Source organism: Pan troglodytes, chromosome 5 (genome assembly GCF_028858775.2).
Source record: "Pan troglodytes isolate AG18354 chromosome 5, NHGRI_mPanTro3-v2.0_pri, whole genome shotgun sequence".
Lineage (NCBI taxonomy): Eukaryota > Metazoa > Chordata > Mammalia > Primates > Hominidae > Pan > Pan troglodytes.
In genome coordinates this window covers 29956195-29962924 of record NC_072403.2, presented here as the reverse complement: position 1 = coordinate 29962924, position 6730 = coordinate 29956195, and positions in this window count along the sequence as shown.

The window sequence follows — 6730 nt, the reverse complement described above, 5'->3', positions numbered from 1 at the left end:
GTTATCCATCTTTAAGTAAATACAGAACGAAGAGACACAGCTCTATTCATGTCTGAAGTCCCATTTAAGTGGAACACAAGAGAACCTCCAGCTGTCTCATGTAATAATTATAGTTTATCTTGCATGAGAAAATAAACTTTTATTTCAAATATCATAGGTGGTCTCATTTGCCATTTACCTCATTGTATTTGTTTCAGCCGCTTTATGTAGCCATTTATTTCCAATAATCATACATGGATCATATTGAATATGGAACTAAGTGGAAGTTTGGAATTTTCAGTATTGAGTTTTATCTTGGTAGTAGGCTTTGCACTGCCATTGCATTCCCAGCTTTCTTGTGTGTAGGATGGGACAGAACCTAATTTGAGGGTAGGGAAAATCTTTTCTCTTAGCACAGGGTAGGTTAAAAATTACTTGTCCTCCAGGATGAAAATAAGTTAATTCATATACTGTGTATATTTGCAAATAAGACAAAAATTTGATTATAGAGACTTGAAGGCAGCTTCAAATTTTTTTCACTTTAAGTAAGTTGAACAAGAGAGTTTGTATTTATAGATAGAAAATTCTTAGTAATACTGTTTATGTTATGCTGAATGCACTGAGATGTTTCAGGGTTTGCATCTTTTATCCTTTTAAATGACTCCCATCTAAATGGAATCTTGGAAAGCAGTGAATGCCTCCTCATTGAAAATATTAAAGCAGAAACATAAATTTTGTTATTGGAGATATCTTAAGGAAGATTCATGGCCCAGTAAGGTATTTGATGACAAAGTCCATTCTTATATCATGATCCTGCCCCTGAAGATGGACAAATGCATGCTACCCAACGTAGCCCAGGAACTGGTGGGAGAAAATGACCCCTTCACTTTGTATGCCCCAGTTATCTGGGAATATGCTTCCCCTCTTTCTACAAGGTTCCTTTGTTTCTTAGGTGAAAATAGAAAGTGTTCACCTCCAGGCTTTTTTGGATTCCTCTTTACCTTGTGAACAAATATACGAGACCTAGTGTCCGTGAATATTCTTGATCAAATATTACTGGGATCATAGAGTTTCTGAGATTTCCCTGCACTTTTCCATCTAGTAAGAATCATCCTGAATCATGTTTCCCGTTAAAAGCATTACTGGAGCCTTAAAACCATTCCAATTAGGATCTCCATGGCTAGATAACAAAGGTGCCAATTAATGCTGGTTTTAAAGGGAAACAGCAGGGCTCACCAGTCATCTTCCCATAAGGCTTATAAGAACAATTAAATACGTAGGCTGACATTTCATCTTTGGCGTTTACATAATGCATACCACAGTGATTGATCAGAAGGAGCTACAGAGATGTGACAGACTGACAGAGAATAAGGGCAGATGTCGCCCATCTTTTTCACTATGATGACTATTTTAACGAACAGACCTGCTCATTTCTGCAGTCCATTAAATCAGCTGACAGTATAAACATCTGCAAAATAGCCCTGGGAATTGGGTTTGTCAGGTGAGGACACTTTGGTTAGCAGAGAGGAGATGAGGGATTCCTCAGGGGCTGCTACTTCTGGGGAGAAACCCACAAGCTGTCCCGTACAGGAGACCTTGCTTTTCTTGACACCAGGAGCTCAGGATATAGAAAAGATTTGTGCCACCAAAATGACATACAGCCAAGATCATTTTCTGTCCTTTTACATTCTTTCAGAATTCTCTCCTGTGTCTGGCCTCTCTTCATTTGCTGAGCTCTGAATGTGATGCATGGAATAACCTTGAGCAAATGATAACCTCTCCTGGCCTCCTGTTTTCTCATCTGTGAAATATGGATCCCTGCGACTCTCAGTTCCCTCTCCCCATGGAATAACTCTCTCTGAAAAGCATTTTGATCTCCATAGGGAAAGGTGTTCTATGGCAACACAGAATTATATTTGATTCTGCACCACTCACAAGTTCAATTTGTGTGGTCCCAGCCTGACTCCATAAACAATCTAAGTTTTTCTTGGGGTATGTGGGTAGGAACACCTGAGAGGGGAAACCATTCATGTCTCAACACTAGCAGCATTCTGCATTGTTTTCACCTGCCTTTGTCCTTCTAAAACTGCGTTTCTCAACTTTGGCACTATTGGCATTTTGAGATGAACAATTCTTTGCTGTGGGGGGCTGTCTTGTGCATTGTGGGCTGTTAACTAGATACCAGTTTGACCCTCTCCTCCTACCTGGAGTTATGACCAGCAAAAATGTCTCCAGACGTGGCCACATGTCCTCTGGGTGTGCAGAATCTCTCCTAGTTCAGAAGCCCTGCTCTAAAATGTGCTGTGATAGTCTTCCCAGCAACTTGGGACAGGGAAGTCTTGAATCTGGGTCTAGGCTTGGGCGTATATAAATTAGCTGGTTGCTTCCAGGGTATGAAGCAAATCCAAGAAAGAAAAAAAATACCGTTTTTATATTTGAGTGTGGCTAGTTTCATGATACTCTCCTGGCATTTTTTTTTCCCCACTAGATTGCTAGTACTTGTCATAGTGATGAGAAAAAACAAGGGATGCTGGATTCTGCACCCTGAGCTTTCCTTAAATGAAGACTAAAAGATCTATTAGGTCTGTTTGAAGTCTCTGGGTTGAAAAGCAGACACCAAGTCTTGCTGTATGAGATACAGTCTCCTCAACTAATGATGTTATGTGTTTTCTTGGAAGAGCTTCCTGCTTCACAGTTGTAGCCCATTAGTTGATTTTGTATCCAGCAAGCATACCCATTGATTCTTCTCTGTTGAGGGTGTGATATAAAAGCTTGCACTGTGCTGGGCAGGCATAGTCTATAAACATGATGTAATCATTGTAATTAAGTCATAAAACAATCAGAAAGGACCCTGGCTAAAATGACTAGGAGATGAAATATTGCATCTACTACAGGAGGCCAAAGAACAGAAAAGTATTTAGAAATTTGGTTAATTATTCTGTCTGCTAACTGAAAATACTGGGAGTATTTTTTGAAAAGCATAATGAAATGTTATTGGAAGAGGATCCCTTATCTGTAAAGAGTCAAGTATTTAAGAATTAATTTTTTTAAATCAATATTTTAAAGAATTTTAAATTCTCAGACAAAATGCCACTGTCACAAATTTGTTTCCGTTGAGTGCTGCTTTTTGTATTGTAATTTGTAGGACACGTTGCCTAAATGGACAGCCTCGCTTTTCCAGAAAAGAGATAAGAAATCAGGAGGCAAAATAAAAAAAATTCTCCTGGCAATCACAAGAGATTCTTAAAAAATCACGCACTAATGTTTGTGTGCTAATCAATTAATTAAATAATTTATTCACATCCTTTTCAGTATGTCCATTCAACAACTATCAGCTCCAAGGGAACAGGCCTGCTCAGGTCTGGGAAGCAGGCTCTATGATGTGTACATAGAGTCTCAGGTCTCAGGTACTAGGATTGTATCTAGAAGTATTGGCTCCGGTGGGCATGTTCTCCTGGTTCTTTACAGACTATGGATATGGGAAGGGCATGGCTGGAGAAGGAGTAGACTAAGGCCTTTTAAAGGGCAGGGCCTAAAATAAGGAACCCGTTTGCTCAAAGACAGTATTCGTGACAATCAACCAAGCACCAGAATTTGGTTGAAATAATACAGGTGGAGTTAGTTTGAGTTAAATGACTTAATTTACATAAATCATTAAGAAGGGTATCTGGCATGTGTAGGTACTGTATAGGCGTTAGCTATACTGTTATTAGTGTTGAGAAAACCAACCTAGGTTTTGGCTTATGGGATATTTTGAATATACTTTGCAAAAACAGAATGTGATGGTTTGGATATTTGCCCCCTCCAAATCTCATGTTGAAATTTGATCCCACTGTTGGAGCTGAGATCTAGTGGGAGGTGTTTGGGTTATGGGGGCGGATCTCATGACCACCTTGGTGCCATCCTTGCGGTAATGAGTGAGTTCTCTCTCTATTAGTTCCTGCGAAATCTGATTGTTAAAAAGAGCCTAGCACCTTCTTCCCCTCAGTCTTCCTCCTCTCTTGTCATGTGATGCCTACTCCCCTTCACCTTCTGCCATGAATGGAAGCTCCCTGAAGCCCACATACTGACACCATGCTTCTTGTACCACCTCCAGAACAATAGGTGAAATAAACCTCTTTTCTTTCTAAATTACCCAACTTCAGGTATTTTTTTTATAGCAATGTAAAACAGACCGACACATAGAGATTGCTTGCAAAAAGACAAAGATTAAATAAAATTTTAGTACTGGTTATGTTCAGATTTTTGTTCCATTGTCATAATATACCACTTAAATTATGCTGTTTACTTTGAGGTGTGGGCTCCCAGGTTTAGTAGCTTCCTGTCATGCCTGTGGTCTGTCAAATGTGTGTTTTCCCACAAGATGGAGGCACAGCCCATGTCTCTGGGTCAGTGCCTGTGTTGGTCAGTTCTCAGTAGCTAATGTCTTACACTAGGTTTGTTTTACCATCTTACAAATATGTAGCATTGGTCAGGAGAAGAAATTGATGAGAGTGTGGATAAAACAGTCTAAATTCATCAACACTGCTGGAAAAACTACTCAGAAGGCACATGCTTTAAGTGGTTGGTTAGTTTGTTTACTTTTTAAAGATTGGCTATGACTTGACCTTATAGTGTTTACTGATCTATTGTTTAGACTTCATGTCCAGAGGAATGGTTGGCTTACTTATGGTAAAAATAATTTTACTTCTGGTTCCATGAGTTATAATCTTATTACTCTTAATTGATTATTTTAAGGTAATCTTAATGTAATCTATTTTGGGTATCCTTTAATCATATTGGCATGCTAGCTATCTCAAAAAAACAAATGATGAATTGACATACAAAACTTCAGCAGTGATGTGGCAACATTTTCCCTCTTAATCACCTTGGCATCATTGAGTTCCACATGAATTCAGGGCAGGACTGATGGGATCTCTCTGAGTTAACAAATCAAAGTGCCAAGTTGGGCTCGTTTTTTACTTCTGAATGCCAGGAAGCTTGTCCGAAAATCCTAAAATAGCAAAGGGCTCCAGAATGAATCATCTCAATTTATTTTAGGCTTTCAGTTCCCACAGAGTAATCTTACGATTCAGTTCATCTAGTTTGAGAGAAGTCTAGCCAGTGGGGCTGTGACAAATCAGTGTAGGAAACTTGATAATGTTAAGAGAGAGTTGGTAAAAGCAAACTTTTAATTTTAGAACAAGATCCTCTTTATGGATGGGCTAAGCGCGTTGCCATTCAAGCAGTAATAGGCCGAATCTAGGTCCAACACAGGGGGATCCATAATGAAAAGCTGCAGGATTAATTATGTCATATTGATCCATAGATGGCTGTTTCATTCATAGAAATAAAAAATAGAAGGATAATTGAGTAGCAGCAGAAAATGCATTCAAATTATGAAAATACTTTTCTTCTAAGAAAATAACACAATTTGGGAGGAAAACACCTGGTTTCTTTCTTCTGTCTTTGATTCATTCCTGTTTAAACTGGTGCTGCCTTCCTGCTTCCTCATTAATAAGTCTCCTTGTTTCCGGTGGAGGAGAAAAAACGAACCTTTCCTTTATCATTACAGAAAAGCATACTATTGATGTATGTGTTCTCCCCTCTCATTTGTCATGAATTTGTGATGAGAAAGAAGCTCCCATTGCCCCGTTTGTGTAAACATATGGGAGAATGACCATGGATTTTTAAGACCCTCATTTTGCAAGAATATTAACAGAGTTATCACTCTCGGTCATTCCTCTGGAAAATGTCATTTAAAAAATCCACACATAATATGATGGTGTCCTGAGATAAAAAATTGAACTGAGGCTCTTGATTCAGAATTAAGACCAATTTAGGAAAAGCTGTGAAGTGGATAGAATTTTTCTTTGGGGAGATGCTCTGCTCTTGGGGCACATGACAGTGCCCAGTTCACTTGGGCTAATTTGGCTCCTCTGAAATATCTCAGCCTCCTGAATTTTTCCTTTCCCCTTGTTGCCCCCATGAATACTTGTCCATCTTGTTGTCCATTCCCTCGGCACTGTTTCAAGGAGGCAGCCATTTAAACTGAGAACTTATGCTGATGGAATTCAGATGCAAGGAGGCTCATAAGGAGCCACTCCTTCATTTTATTTATTTATTTATTTTCAAGAGAATTAAATCGTTTATTTATTACACATGATAATGGATGATACACAAGCTTCATTCCCATCTATAATTTTATCTGGTACCATGATTCGATTTAGATATATTGCATAGAATGTGTCAACAATCATTTTTATGACCAATAATTCCATGATTTTGCTTGGGTAATCCATTTTAATGGTGAACTTCAGGTCACAGTAGTAACTATCAATTCAACTACACCAAGGTTTCTGAAGACAATGGCTTCTCCACCCATGCAGATTGTATATAAATTCCAAATAGAATCTGGCATCACCCTAAAGGAATTCTAATTTCACACTGTTGGGGGAAATTTTCCAAGATGGCTTCAGAGTAGACTAACTTTACACAGCACATTAAAAAAAAAGACATTTATTCAGCGTCATGATGAGACTATTACATTTAGCAATCAACAGCATGGGTGCAAAAAAAAAATCTACATTAAAACCCTTTGTTGGAATGCTATACATTTTTCATAGAACAGAAACCAAAATAACCTGTTATACAAGTAGTCACAAATACAGTCCTCGAATTTTTTGCCCATATACATGAGTATTTGTCTAAAACTTGTCTTCTTTGTAGCAGCTAGGCCCTGCCACCACTGTGCTTGGCTGAGTTCGCAAAT